The following is a 16,494-nucleotide window of genomic DNA, read 5'->3' as shown; positions in this document are numbered from 1 at the left end:
GGGTTGACACGAAATACAAGACTGTGGATAAGAAGGTGGATTTTATAGGCAAGATTATGGAGTATTGTTCTACCACTTCAGAGATACAGAGATTCATTGGAGCTTGTGTGTTTTACATGATTTGGACACCCCATTTTGCACACATAGCAGATTGTTTATATGAGCTGTTTCGAAAGGGGCAGAAACTATTTTGGGATGAGAGCCACACTAGAACCATGCAGAAAATGAGGAAGTTATTGCAGATTTTTTGGAAGATGGTGAAAAGATGGTTTGGGCCGTACATAGTCAGACATGTCTTTGACAATGCAACATATGAGTTGACAGAATTGGATGAAACAGTGCTTAGAGTGCCTATTGCTGGGAAAAGAATCAAGATTTTCAAGAAAAGAGATGATGAGGATTATGCATTGGAAGAATTTTCAAGAGAAGAGCAACGACAAGAAATTCCAATGGAAGAAACAGATGATATGACTGAAAATCTTATTGATCTACTGGAAATGCATAACGAAGAGATTGATTTGTTTGTGGATCTTGATGATAATGATCATGGGTAGTTGGCCCATCCGGAGGATGCGCAGGATTAGAGGGGGTGGATGTCGTATTGCTGCGCATTCGAGGTGTGTAAACCACCCAAAAGTTGTGCATGAGATTTGTTACTTTGTACATACTTAGTTGTTATGTTTGCTCTTTCATTCTATGCCGAAGATGGAGAAGAATAAGGTTTTTGATAGATTGGAAACTCGAGCTGCAATCTCATGGGCTACACTTATTTCAAGATATGCCGAATATGGACTTTGTGAGGAAGTACTAAACTAATTCCAAGAGATGCAAGTTGAAGTACATTGGTGGATATGTTTGCCAAATGTGAGAGCTTACTTGATGTTTAGCACACCTCAGAATGGTGCAATATAACTAGTAGGAGCATCAAGACAGGCTTGATTATGAGTGTCATTGTATCACAGTGGACTTGGGCAGCTACTATTTTGCAAAGCTCTAATGTTACATGGGAGTATGGCGTCAAAGGCCGCTTTTAGATATGCAAAAGTTACGTGATATGCTATTAAAATGGGGAAAAAGCAAGTAGGCAAGGCCGTTCTATTCAGAGATGAGGCGAATCCTGTTTTGGGAAAAAGGAGGGAGCTATTTTGGGGGAAGAGGACGTGCACTGGGGGAACCCTTCCGTCCTAAGTGTAGAGCAGCTTTTCGGAGCTCGTTCATGACATCATTACCTCGCTGAAATGTCAGCTTCAGACTAGCTACTTTCTCACAAAGAAATCTAAGGTTCACATTCACTGCAAAAATAGCTTGGTCTGCAGAGGCGAGAGCGGAATATAGCTGCTGTGTCAAACTGGTCCAAAGATGGCCAGAATTAGCGAATTCCAACTCCAGCTTTTGGTATGTCGTTGGAAAAACATCGAGGCTTCCACAAAAGGAGAGGGGATGCAGACGTCGAAGGCGGAAGAAAAAGCTTGCAACGATGAAGGAGCCTACCGTTCCTGCAATTACTGACTCCTTCCCCTCCTTCTCCTTATTTTCTACTGCCTCTGTTGTTCTCCTCCGCCTTCTTCGACATCAACTAATATGTTGTCCACGTTCATCCTCGTCTTGTTGACCTTGTGTAGTTTCTTTTTCAGACGGGCCACAGGTACTGATCGATAAGTTGTACTATCACAATCCGAGGTATTAACCGGAGAAGCACGGGGATGAAGACGAGGAGGATGAGGAAGTTTGACAAACCGACGACGACATAGCTCGGAGACTATGATTGCGTCATCGCAAAGGAGCTGAAGCAGAGGATTGGAACGAGTGAAAGTTAGCATTAATTCTTTGACGAAAGCTGTAGAACTGGAGCAATCTAAAGACGTCGATCGAAGGTGACGACAAGAGAAGAACGAAGAAGAACAAAATATTGGAGCTTTAAATGGATGCTCGTCAGAAGAGAGGTCTTGCACCAAGACAGCAACACATAAGAGAAGATCACCCACCAGTCCCTTCCCCATAGCCTACTCGACTGATGAGTTCAATCGGAACCAGACTGGGTTGTGCCACAGGAATAGAATAACGCAGCTCAGTCGGTTTGCTTGATGTTAAATGGGGGGAACACGCTTTGGAGAGGGAGATCGAGGATTCTCAAGGAACTTGGAGGATGAAGCACAGCACAAAACGGCAATAGAGGTTCTTCATATGATGATACACAGGCAACAGTGATCCAGAGCGACACACTACAATAGTCCACGAAGAGGAAAGAGTACTCCTACTCCTTCCAGACCATTTACTTCAACATCCTCACAAAGGCTCCCGCGTAGTCCACTGGAATTAGTGATTTTGACACATCAAGCATGCCGTCTTCCCCATCTAATTTGATTCATATATTGGCTCGCCACTTGCACCATTCATGGCGAGAAATCTTGGTCTCAGTCTGCAAAATTTGCAGAGCTACTACGCCTTATAATTTGAGTCGTGTGTTGCTACGTGGAGTTTATATTCATATGGCCTACAGCCTGCACTGAAGTTGGAAGCTGCTAGTAGATTCTTCAACCCTATTTTTGTACCACGAGGCAAGGTTATGGCCATAACTTACCGGCCTCCAAGAAGATGTGAATAGGAGCATTAAGAGGAATATCTTTGAAGGCTTATATCATCTTTTCTTCGTACACACACGTAGAGTGGATCTCTTTCATCAGTATTTTTTTATATATTTGCTTTGCTATCGAAGTCTGAGAAGCAACTACCTGAGGAATTGATAAAGAATATGATTTTTTATTACCTTATGGATGTCATCACTACTTCGGCCCATCTTAATCCTTTGAGTGAGCTTCTTTTTACCCAATGTGCTCTCCCTCGATCTACTGACACTGACTTTAGTGCTACACTAAAGACACAAACTAGCTGATCTATCAGTTGAAGAAGAGTTTAATTTGAAGATATTCTCTTGACGACTGGATGACATATCTGATGTTCTTGTATTCTGATTTATAACATAAAGTGGTTTTCTAGCGAGGCTTTTGGTTGCTCTGGTTGCTCCGTCTTGATACTTGTACTTGAACCAAAAATTGTAATACAGGCATCATTTTCGTCTTGATTCTTTATTTGCTTGATCTTCCATCTTGATATATATCAAGGTCTTCTGAAGACGCGACTATGCTTTCGTAAACCCTTCGACAACGCTGAATGAGCATTACACAACTTTTTGTAACTACTTACGTAGTTGATTGAGATTTATGCCAATTGACTAGAGTTTCAACTACTTCATGCAGCCCTAGAATCATTTCCATGCCTTGCAGATTCCTACGGTTGTTAGCAATCTTCTTTAATGAATCATTGTGAAGAAAGAGATGTCTAATAATGCAGCATGCGATTTTATCTTTCCATGCATAATCGAAGTGTACAACAATAATTTTGACTTTGTAAAGATGAGATCATTAGTTGATCTAAATTCGTTACTTTGCAATGCATTAAAAAAACTTGCTAAGAATGTATAGACGTCTTATGTCCTTCTTTCATTCATTTCTTTGAAAAATACAAATGACCGATTCTTCAATTGTGAGTTATTTCCTTTAAAATAGCCAAAGTGCATCCTAATTCCATAAATTATCCATGCACAATTGCAATATTCCGATGTAAACCAAAATTAGGAAGAAAACTTGGACTTGTGGGTTCGGTGAAATGTCCACATGAATGTTAGGAGATGATCCTCCTGCGGTTGCGCCTTGTGCCTTTTTAGGGGCCATCGAGAATTCGACCTTCTTGCATTGGCTGCAAACTTATGATCTTGGACCGTCTCCCTTGTATGCGCAATTCCCTTTTGAAATAAGGCTTCCTTGACCGATGCACCTTCTTGCGGAATTTGGGCTTTGGAAATGGGAACTTATGAACTTCCTCTTCCTTTCGTAGAAGTTCCGCGGATAAGGATCTTTGTGGATAAGGAGTGTGAGGGAAAAATTAGAGATGAGTTATGGGGGAAATTCGAGTGGAAAGGGTTTAGAGAAACCCCTCTTCTTCTTACAAGAATCGGGGGTGAAGATTTTTGCTTGTGGTGGCTACTATGGGAAGGGGACTTGAAAATTCCAGGTTCGGAATGAACTTACGGAGATCAATATGAAGGCTTAATTCCCGGGGAATGCAAGGGGAAAAAAGGGCCTTTAAATCCCAGTTACAATGGACTTAATAGGGTCTCCACGGATAGGGGCTTTAAACTGAGGTTAATTAGGGAATTATAAGAGTCGAAATGGGACAGGGTTTAAGAGAAACCAGGGGTAAAATGGACTTGTGTGGGATGCAAGGGGGAAAGGGGGCTTAATCCCGGGGTTGTAAAAACTGCTTGAGAAGGGCAGTAAAAAAGGGGGCTTAGAGAGCCCCCCCTTAGAAGCTTCCTAGAAGCTTCTTGGAAGCTTTTGTGTGGCCGTCAGTAATCCACGTGGAGGAAGAGGAGACGATTTTGATGACGGTTGTTGGTGGGCAGGAGGCGAAATGATGGCAGCGGCTGTTCTTCTACGGCAATCCTCCTCCCTCACGGTGCACTTAGAGCAACGTAGCTCTCCTCTCTCCCTCTCATGGCCTGGCAGCATCACGACTTCTCAGCCTTTTTTTCCCTCTTCACCCCATAGAGGGGGGTATTTATAGGAAGAGGGGGATAAGGGCTCCCTCCCCCACATGGTCCCTGCATGCATTCTCTTCTTCCACCTCTACAATCTCCCATTATAGCCTCATCCTCTTCCCTCAGCCACACTTTGGCTGGGGGGAAAAGGATTTAAAAAATTTGCAATAAATCTAACATTATCCTCTTGACCTCCTCCCAAGAGGAGCTTCACATGTAGATATGCGGGCTTTTAAGCCTTACTCTCTCGATTGGCCAGTGGAGAGTCATGATATGTCGTGTACTATTTAAAGACCGCACCGTCCGTAACTTCAATGCCAGAATTGTCATTGCATGAGACTCACGCGGGCTCGTAATATTTTTCAACAGAAATATTACATTCTCTCCCCCTTGGAGGAATTGAGATGTCCTCATCTCGAGATGAATTGGGGATATTGATGGTTGAGAGTGCTTTCATCCAACCAAGTGGCCTCCTCCTCAGGATAATCTTTCCACTGGAGGAGGCATTCTCTCAGGGTTTTGGATCTCTATTGTCTCTCCCTAACATCTAAGATCCTGTCAGGTTGTAGCTCAAGGACTCCTTGGCTGGGCATTACAACTTATTGGTCATCAAGTACATGGCTAAGATTAGGTACATACTTCTTCAATAGGCTGATATGGAATACATTATGAACCTTCAAGTTCTCAAGAAGTTGCAGTCTATAAGCATTAGGTCCTAGGCACTTGAGGATCTTGTATGGTCCACAATACCTTGGAGTTAGCTTCTTGCAATCTCCTAAGGATAGGGAACTCTTCTTTGGGCATACGCAAATGAAGACCATATCTCCTTCCTCGAAGATTCTATCTTGATGCTTCAAATCTGCGTATGCCTTTTGTCTATCCTTGGCGGCTTGGATGTCCTGTCTTATCGACTTTACTTGGTCATCCATCTCTTCCAACATCTGCCTTGAAGCTTCAACCCTCAAGGTTGGATCTGAGAAGTTTAGGGAACTTCGACAATCATGACCATTCAATGCTTGAAAAGGACATCTGAATGCTTTGTTGGTAAGAAGCATTGTAGGCAAATTCAACCAAGGCAAGTATTGAATCCATATTTTTGGTTCACGGCAGCAGTGTGCCCTTAGCATATCCTCGATGACTTGATTGACTCCCTCCGTTTGTCCATCAATTTGGGGATGGTAAGCTGTACTAAAAAAGAGTTGAGTTCCAATGGCTTCAAAGATAGCTCTCCAGAAATGTGATGTGATGAGAGAATCACAATCACTAATTATTCTTCTGGGTAGCCCATGTAGCTTGAATATCTCCTTGATAAACAACCTTGCAATGTCTGAGGCTTTATAGTTTGTCTTTACTGGAATAAGGTGAGCAACCTTAGTAAGCATGTCAACCACAACCATGATGGAGTTGTATCCTCCCTGAACTTGGGGTAGGCCGAACATGTCTAGGAAATGGTTTCCTTGCTTGTTTTCCAAACTGACAGGCTTCACATACCTTATGCATTTCTGCAGCCTTGAATTTGGGCAATCCTGCAACAATATTTTGGGCCTGCATTGATTTAAGTCCCTGTACATTAACATGACCAATGCGTTTATGCTAGATATCAATATCTGCAACTACACCGGTCCCATGTGCAAACATTGCTGCACTCAATTCAGACATGTCTGCATCCAACGTAAACATTCTGCCCTTCTTCTTTCCTTTTGCTATCAAGCGACCTTTATTTTTCATATCCTCAACAAAGCATCCATGAGGATTAAATCTGACCTGCAAGCCCTGTTCAACCATTTGACCAACAGAAACCAGATTCTTGGTGATATTCGGGACATGAAATACATCGGACAGGTATTTCTTTTTCCCATCCTGCATAGACAAAGGAATTTTTCCAATCTGCACAATAGGATGTGCAGTATCATCACCAGTCTCCACAAATCCTGGTTTTTCCATTTTCCTTGCATCCTCCATCCATTCTGCATGACCTGTCATGTGGTTTGATGCACCTGAGTCAACATACCATACATCATTGCTTTCTTCTGCACTTGTCACAGAATTGTTCATGTGCTGCACCATAAACAAATGCTCATTTCTGTCATCACCCTGTCTACTAGAAGATGCATAATTCCCTTGTTGCAGTTTTCCATTCATAATGTCATTCTGCTTTTTATAGCAGTCTTTAGCCATATGACCCATTTTACCACAGTAGTAGCATTCAACATTACTGTTTGCATTTTGGCCTCTTTGCCATCCACCACGACCTCTTTGGCTCCCCTGCCTCTAGAGTTACCACGTTCTCCTCCATAGGACTGATTTTCTTGAGTTTGCTGCATATTCTGATTTCTACCACGGCCTCCAAATCGGCCTCCTCTACCTCTGCCTCTACCTCTTCCAGCATTTGAGTAGAAGACAGCTTCTTTTGAAGTTCCTCCTGAAGAAGATGCACCACCATTTCTCTGCTCCTTAGAAATTAGAAGAGCAATCAACTCCTCAAAGTCAGGAAATCTTTCACGAACGGAAATGGATGTTCGAAACTGTGCATAATCCTTTCCTAGACCATTCAAGGTCACGGAAACTAAATCATCATCTTCCACTGGCGACCCAATGGAAGTAAGTGCATCTGCAATCTTCTTCACCTTCATGTGGTAGTCATTGATGCTCATATTTTCTCTTTGCACATTATGCAACTCTTGCTTGAGCTGCATTTTCCTGGCTTGTGTATTTGTGCTATATATTTTTGACAGAGTATCCCATGCCTCCTTTGGCGTACTTGCATTCTGAATATGCACAATCATAGAGTTTGAAATGCTGATAGACAGCCAGTACATAACTTTCCTGGCTCTCTCATGCCATGCTTTGAATGCTTGCATTTGCTGTTGATTGGGAACATCAGGAAGAACTGGTTCTTCTTCATTTCCTGCAACAAATTTCCAATATTCTTTTCCCATAAGGAAATTCGTCATTCTAAACTTCCATGCCTAGAAGTTGTTCTTGTCAAGCTTTTCAGTGACAATCTGTGAAAGAGAATTAGATGCCATTACAGAATACTGCAAGAAATTCTGTCACTGCAAAAAACACAGCTTCACCCTCACAAGGGCAAATCTGGAAAACTGGCGAAAGTGGTATTTGACCACACAGTCACTTCCTAGTGACGATTTTGCATAAACAGGAACCAAGGATGATTCTGAAACTCCTAATGTCTCTGCGCACAAGCATACGATGCAATTTCTACAGTAACTTTTCAACGACCTGTAGAACAGTGGCTGCATAGCATAAAACTGAGCCTTTTCCTGAGTGCGTGCAGAAAACTTCCCTCTGCAAAACAGGCCCCGAAATGGCCTCAAATCAAAAAAACAAGGTCGCCAAGGGCTAAATCCCTTACCCGCAGCATATACTGCCCTCTTGCTTCACCGCGAAGGGCGTCTCAACCTGAGACAATGCACTCCTGCAATTTCCGACTGTGCTACCTGCAGAGATCTGCTCCCAAAACAGAAAATGAAAGCAACACTGCTCCTCTTACCAGACCACCGCGAGCTTGGCTTGCTTTCTTAAGCTCCTTACCACGAACAAGGCTATGATACCATGTCAAGATTGTGGGAGAGAAGGAAGGAGTCTCGCTTGAAGCTTTCTTGCTTGCACAATGGGGGAAGACACACAAGGGTGGAGGCTGAAAAACAGTTTTCCTCTTCTTAGTTGTGTAAGCCAAAAGAACTCAATTACAAAGAAATAGAAGAACCCTCTATATGGGTCTCAAACCAAACTCAACTAACTACGGTGGCATAGTAACTGAGCCACGAACTAGAGTAGATAAGGATAGCTATCATGTAGCTATTATTCATGGGCGGTGTACCAACCGCGTCTGCAACTGACAAGTCGGTGACATAAATACACAACGGTCACCCTGGCGTATCACGAGTAGAGCTCGATATCTCAACAGATGGTGCTCTAGTACCTGGACTATATCATCCGTCTAGTATAGCGTTAGATTGGCTTTAAAAAAATCTTTCTCACTAGACAGGCCAAAGAGGTGAGTATCTCACAAATCGTCAGCAATGCCTTGTTGAATGGCTTCTCCTATGGGTATTCGGGACATGTGATCAGCCATGTAGTGCTTCTTGCCCTTGCATACCACCAGAGAGAAGTCAAATTCTAGAAGAAGAAGCAACCATCTAGCGGTGTGTCCAATAGCACAAGGTTTATTTACAAGATATAGCAAGGCTTGATGATCTACAAAAAAGGTGAAAGGCATGACTAGGAGGTAGTGTCGAAACTTCTTTACAGTGAATACTATGGCAAATCCACGGGGGGTCCACTAGGGTTTACCGTATGGGACCACGTCAATGTAACGGAGGGGGTTATTTAAGGGAAGAAATGTACATTTTACAAGGTAAGGTCCTATAAATAGGGGGTAGATAAGGTGTATTTTCATATATTTCATGCACGCACGTGACATCTCCTTATTACTACTAGTGAATCCCCCGTGGGCCAATCTCTCCCTTTTTGTGCTGGATTAATTCATCTCCGTATCAATGAGCTACCTACTAGCAAAATTCATGGGGTAATCCAAGTTATGTTCACCAAGCTCGCACAAGACAGCTCCAATAGTGAATTTTGACGCGTCTAAATGCACATGGAAGGTGATGTCCTAGTCTGGGGCTCATAAGATTAGTGCAATTGTAAGATCCTTCTTCAACTCCTCATATGCTCGTTGGCACTCATCAGTCCACTCAAACACAATCAATAGCTTATACAGTTGTCTTGCAATTAATGCGTAATTCAAAACGAAGCACCAATAGTATCCGGTGTGACCTAAGAAACACCGAACTCCCTTATAATCCTCTACAGATGCAGAATATCTGTTCTTCTCCTACAGAACCTCTACAGAAGCAGAGACAGAGCTTCCAGAGAAAGAGGATGAAAATGATGAGGAAGAAAATGAAGCAGGTTATGAAAGTGCAGATGATGAATTCCTTTTGATAGAGGATGATCTTGTTTATGTCCCTACAGAGACCTCAGAGGCTGAATATCTTAGGGTACTGGATGGAATGACCATTGTTCCGTTTGGGTTGATCAATGGACCACAAAGTATGCAGAGTATGTATAAGAAATGTATTAAAAGCATAAAAATTAAGTTCACTAGTGGCTCCTATCGCCCTGATAATTCAATCTAGAGAAAAGATGATGATGATGCCCCCTGGCAACAGAAGCCAGAGCCCTCAGAGCCACGGCCTCCAGAAGGTCCGTGCTATGTGACATTCCTGGATGCATCTTCTGAAGATGAATCCCTAAGTCCAGAAGAAATTACCACTCACAATGAAGCAAATAAAGCTCTGATACCCTTCCAGCAACCTAAACAGATGAATGAGTCATCTGTACAGAAGGAGGACACTGGTTCTAGTGGAACATCAGACGAGAATACTACTCTCTTGAAAGAGTTAGACCTCTATCCAGAAGCAATCCATGGGACATTTATCCGTGAAGTGGAAGGTGAAAGACAAGTAACGTTCCTAGATGCTGAGGGTATTGAATGTCACCTAAAAGTGGGTCTCAATCTTCCAGAAGAAGAATTAGTGGTCCTACAAGACTTACTCAAGGAGAACTTAGATGTGTTTGCTTGGTCGTATAAAGACCTAAAGGGGATTGATCCCACAGTATGTCAACATCACATTGACCTAGAGCCTGATGCCAAACCTGTAAGGCAAAGACAAAGATGTATGATCCTAATTATTCTGCTCTGGTGAAGGCCGAATTATTGAAACTCCTTGAAGCCGAGTTCATTTTCCCCATGGCTAACAGTGAATGGGTTTCGCCCATTGTGGTAGTACCCAAGAAGAATGGGAAACTTTGAATATGTGTCGACTTTCGAAATCTCAATTCGAAGACGAAAAATGATCATTTCCCTATCCCTTTTACAGATCAACTGTTGGACACAGTGGCAGGCCATGAGCTTTATTTCCTCTTGGATGGATTCAGTGGATATAACCAGGTCCAAATCGCAGAAGAGGACCAATCCAAAACAACCTTCACCACAGAATGGGGGACCTATGCCTACAGAGTGATGCCATTTGGGCTCTGTAATGCTCCTGCCACCTTCCAATGAGTAATGATGGCTGCCTTTCAGAATCATCTGCATGATTTCATAGAGGTGTATCTTGATGACTTTTGTGTCTATAGTTTGATCCGAGAGCACTGGGGACACTTAGAGCAATGTTTTGACAGATGCTGAGAGTATGGGATTTCTCTCAACCCCGACAGATGTGTCTTTGGCATCTCCTCGGGAGTTCTTTTGGGCCATATTGTCTCTGCACAAGGAATTGCAACAGACCCACGAAGATCGAGAAGATTGCCGCCTTAACAGCACCAACAAACCTCAAGCAATTAAGAGGATTTCTTGGCCATGTGGGCTACTACAAGAGATTTATTGCACATTTTGCAACTAAGGCAGTCCCTCTACACAAGCTCCTAAGGAGAGAAGCTGATTTCCTTTGGACTGATGACTATGAAGAGGCCTTTAATACCCTAAAACAGTGCCTGATCCAAGCACCTGTTTTACAGCCTCCCGATTTGACGAAGGAGTTCCATGTGCACACAGATGCATTAGTTGAAGGGCTAGGTGCTATCCTATGTCAAAAGGGCCCTTATAAATTAGATCAATCGATATATTATGCAAGCCAAAAGGTCACTGATAGGGAACGGAACTATACAGTGACAGAGCTTGAGTGCTTGGCAATGGTGTTTGCACTGGAGAAGTTTCGACACTATCTACTGTCAACACATTTCAAGTTCTATGTGGATCATGAAGCCCTGTCCTTCTTGATGAACAAAGCATATGTTAAAGGACGACTGATGAGATGGTTTCTCCTATTCCAGGAGTTCGACTTTGAAGTAGTCACTAAGCCTGGCCGTTCCCATGTCCTAGCCGATTATCTATCACGAAGCCCTCAAACAGAAGAAGAGGAACATGATGATCCAGACCTTCCTCCTAATGCTTCCTTGTTTCTAGTTGAAACAGTTACTCCCTACTATGCAGACATAGCCAACCTCTTAGCAACTCAATACTATCCTCCTAGCATCTCAAGTCGTGAGAAGAAGAAGCTTCTGTTAGAATCAACCCCCTACACTTTGTTAGGCGGTGCACTGTACAAGAAAGGCAAAGATGAAGTGCTGCAAAGATATGTTGCAGGGGATGAAATTGGCATAGTATTGAAAGCATGCCATGACAAACCATGTGGTGGACACTTCGCAGGAGAAGAGACAGCCAAGAAGGCTCTGTTATAACAGGATACTAGTGGCCGACCCTCCACAAGGATGCATATGATTACTGTAAAAGATGTGATTCTTGTCAGCGAATGGGGAAACCCACCAAAACAAGTGACATGCCACTGCAACCCATTCTTCACCTAAAGCCATTTGAGAAGTGGGGGATTGATTTCGTGGGTCCCATTGATCCACCTACCAGATGGAAGCAGAACAGATACATCCTAGTATGTACGGATTATGTCACAAAGTGGTGTGAAGCTAAAGCCCTAAAGCGGGACGATGGTAATAGTGTATCCTTGTTCATGTACGAGAATACTATCACCCGTTTTGGCAGTCCCCTCGAGCTGGTAAGTGACAGAGGTACTCACTTCCTTAACAAAATCATGGAGGAGTTGACAGAACTGTATAAGATCTGCCAAATTCCACTCCCTATTACCCCAGAGCCAATGGCCAAGTTGAAGTCACCAATCGTATCCTTTGCTCGATTCTGACAAAAACGATTGCCGCACATCGTCGCGACTGGACGATCGACTTATAGAGGCCCTCTGGGCATAGAGAACCTCTCATAAGGCAGCTACAGGACAGACCCCTTTTCAGCTAGTGTATGGTACAGAAGCCGTCTTCCCTGTTGAGCTGGAATTGCCCTCTTTGCGAGTGGCAGTTAAAGAACTCTTGGGAGATAGTGAGTCACTGCAACGCCATCTCCTGCACTTGCAATGCTTGGATGAGATACGGCGGATGGCCCTACAGTACACGGAAGCCACTCAAGCACGACGCAAGGCCTATCATGACAGTTTCATCAAGCACAAGGAGTTCAAAGAAGGTGATCTTGTTCTAGCCTATGATTTAAGATTTGGCAAGTTTCCTGGCAAGCTTCAACAAGGTGGATGGGTCCGTGTACAAGGTACTGGCCATCAATCCTAATGGCTCCGTTCAGGTGCAGACCGTTGATGCTTCTGATGATCCTTTCCTCATCAATGGCTATCGCCTAAAAAAGTACTTCCCTCCCTGGGGATCTTGACAATCACAGTCGACCTACCCCTTTGCTTTTGGGCATCGCAATGTCCTTCTTGTCATGCTTCTGATAGCCATTATGATTCTCCTCATGAGGCGGTCTCGTTTTGCTACCCCCTCGTAGAAACATCTCAACCCAACATTGTTCACTTCTCGTCTAATCCAACAACGGTGGCGAGGTTAGTCCTAACATATGGTATTTCTACCATTCTCTTTCTTAATTTAAAAAAGAAACAACAACAAAAAAACAAAAGATAAGAAAAAAAAAGAAAAAGAAAAGAAAAAAATAAGAAAAAACAAACAAAAAAAACAAAACTGTTATGGGAGAAAAGGAAGAAATTCCCTGTCACAACAGACCTCGTTCCAAGAAAAGTTGGAAACACCCTTGGGCGAGAAGCTGACTGTGAAAAAGGTGGCAACACCCCGCAGTTCAGGATAGCTGATTCACTACCGGAACCTCCTCAGCAAATTTGAAGCCACCTCCCTTGGTGTGCTATCTTTGCAATATCAATCTGTTTGCCCTTCTTAACAGACGACTCTTCTTACACATCATTGAGGTATGAGATTTTTAGGCTACCTCCCTGGGTGCGCCTCCTCCTCAAAATCCTGACGCCAACAACAGCTGACGTAATCTTCATCACTAGCACCTGGAGTGATGTAAGCTTTCATCCTAACAGGATGGGGACGTGAGTAAGGGCTGCCCTCTGTATCTATTAGAGAGTGAGACATAGGGTGGGGTGAGTGACCTAGTCTTTCCTTTCAAATCAAATGAGAGGTGAGAAGTGTGAACAGAGTGTTACACGCACAGGATGGGCCTCTCCATGCACAAAGCATGATCTGTTTCTGTGCACTGCACCCTAAGGCTCCCTGGCTTTCCTTCTTGCACTGTATGCTGGCACAGGGCAGGATGCACAGTTGCACCATCAAATGCGCACAAGGCATACAACCTCTGCATAAGCGATAGTGAGGATTACATCAATGGGTTTCAGGACATGGCTGCTCTCTGTATCTTTCAACAGAGCGTGAGACAGAGGGTGGGCTGAGTGTGACTGGAGTTTCTTCAATCAATTACCGAGAGGTGAGGATTGAGGGACGTTACGACCTTTGGAGTCAGGTACGTTTCCATTTCCCTATGCACCCACGGGCTGGGTTTCTGCCATAGGCACAAGACACGTCATTCTGTTCTACACACTGCACTACAAGGCTCCCTGGTCTTTCTCTTTGCACCTATGCCAGACGGGTTGGATGCACTGATGCACCATCAATTGTGCACCCTGGCATACTCCCTCTGCATCATTCTTTTGTCAATTCCTAAACCAGGTGCAAGCTATGGGTTTCATTTTGATCTCCTTGAGTGATATTAGTTATGGGGTGAGTGACTGCTCTTTCAATCCATTTGAGTGATCGTGAGTTGAGTGCCATATCCCTCGCCATCGACGAATTTCCAGTGATTCCTTCAACCAACTATCTCCCTGGGTACTGCCGCATGATCCCTACCACGAAGGCCTAAGAATGTGTGCTGTGACGATACCTTGTTACCTCTTGTAGCCGACAACGCCTCCACATGCAACCTCGATAGTCGGCATTCCTTTTCCGCAATATGGGCCAAGTTTTTCTAACGCTACAACTTTTGTTTTTAAGTGCTGGTTATGTTTTAAGTGTGGGGACGTTTGTGGTTGGTCTGATGTGAGGTATGAAGTCGTTGAAGTTGGTTTACCCTTCCTGCTAAGGTCTTAAGTGTGGGGACGCGTCCCTGTGCGTCCATGTTGCATACCCCAATGCATACACCGTGTTCTAATCATGTATCTATGCTGTGATTTCATTTTACCTTGATGGGGTCCCTTTCCCACCTTTTCGTTCTATTTCACCCTATCCTAGGGGTTGTTCCTTGACCGTTTGTCCTTATTCTGGGTTTTGCGCTTCTTTCATACGAACGGACCTTACCTTCACCGAAAACTCAATCCAACCTTACAGCCCTGGTTGTCCCTTCAAACTGCCTATTTTTCCCTTTTACCGACCCTTGTTTCGACATATGATTCTCAAGTTATTCATTTTTGAAGCAATTCCCGTAAATGGGGCATTTTTCCATGTGAATGCATCTTTATTTCTTTGGAACCCTGATCTGATGAGTCAAGCCTATCCTATCCCTTTCCTTTGACATTTTTCCTTTTTACTCCATGTCATTTTGATGCACAGTTCATCCATTAATAATTTTTGCGGGTTTTCGAGTCTTTTTTGTGCTTATTTTTCACATTTTTCCATGTGAACCTGCCCTATTCTCATCGGAATTCCAATTTGATTTGACATCCATGTCCTGCCAACCTTTCCCCCACTTTTTCCTTTTTCCTTCCCCCTCTTCTGACTCTCGGATTTTTAGTTATTAATTTTTATGAGCTTTTTTTAATACATTTTTCGTGTTTTTTCCATGTGAACCCATCCTGATTTTCCCCAAACTGAGTTTTGATGTGATAGTCCTGTGAATTCCTTTTTTTCAGACATTTTTTCTTTTTACCGCCTGCTATTCTGACTCACGGTTTTTCCCGTATTAATTTCTGAGTCCATTTTCGGGCCCATTTTTGGGTTTTTTCCCATGTGAACGCGTCCTATCTCAATCGAAACTATGTATTGACATGATAGCGTTGTTGGACACATTGTTCTGCACACTTTTCCTTCTTTCCGTACTCCATTCTGATTCGTGGATTTTCCGATATTAATGCCCGTATGTGTTTTCGGGTTTATTTTTTGTGTTTTTCCCATGTGAATACCCTAATATCGTCCCGGAACCAGTGTTGCATATTTCCAACGTTTTCCCTCATCCCCCGGCCCATTTTTCCTTTTTACGGATTTTTGTTCCGACAAACGGTTTGGATTTTATTAATTTTTCTTTATTTTTTTCGTTAACCATGTTTCTCGCCTCGTGCGTGAATGCGCCTATTTTTGGTTTTACGCACCTCAGGACGCCCCGTGGTGTCCGTGGCTTGCGCATCCCCATCCCTGCCCGTTTGAACCCGTCATTGCAAATTTTTTTATCCCTGCCCGCGCATGCACACAGGCCAAGGATGTGTTCTTTTCTTTTTTTTCATTATTTAATATCACAAGAAAAAAAGTTTTTTAAACCAAAAACAACAAAAAATTAAAAAATAATAATAATATTAGTAAAATAAAAAAATCTCACTTAAAAACAACAAAACAAAGAAAGAAGAAGAAAAAAAAAGAGAACAACAAAACACACACATACACATACACAGGAACATCCATACACACATACACACACACACACACATATATATATATATATGTATTTTAAAAAAAGAAAATAATCAAAACAAAAACAAAAATCTTGAAAAAGAAAATAAAAAAAAGGAAAAAAAAACCTACGTACCTGTTCGACGCTCCTCTCGTGCTTCTCCTTCTTCTTCTTCTTCTTTTTCTTTTCCCCCTCCTCCTCCTCCTCTTTCTCCCTCCTTCTTCCTCCTCTTCCCTTCCTTCTTCTTCTCCTTCTCCTCCTTCTTCTCTTCTCCCTCTCGGTTGTGGCGCCTGCCGTGTGGAGACCCAGTGCCGCCTGTGACATCGCCTGTGTGCTGTTTGATTCCGCCTGCAGTGTCCGGCCGTCCGTCGGCTCCCCGTTGCCT

This window comes from Lygodium microphyllum, chromosome 28 (assembly GCF_053477565.2).
Source record: "Lygodium microphyllum isolate KBCC chromosome 28, Lygodium_microphyllum_v1.1.10, whole genome shotgun sequence".
In the NCBI taxonomy this organism is placed as follows: domain Eukaryota; kingdom Viridiplantae; phylum Streptophyta; class Polypodiopsida; order Schizaeales; family Lygodiaceae; genus Lygodium; species Lygodium microphyllum.
The sequence above is the reverse complement of the archived record's forward strand: the minus strand, read 5'-3'. Positions refer to the sequence as shown.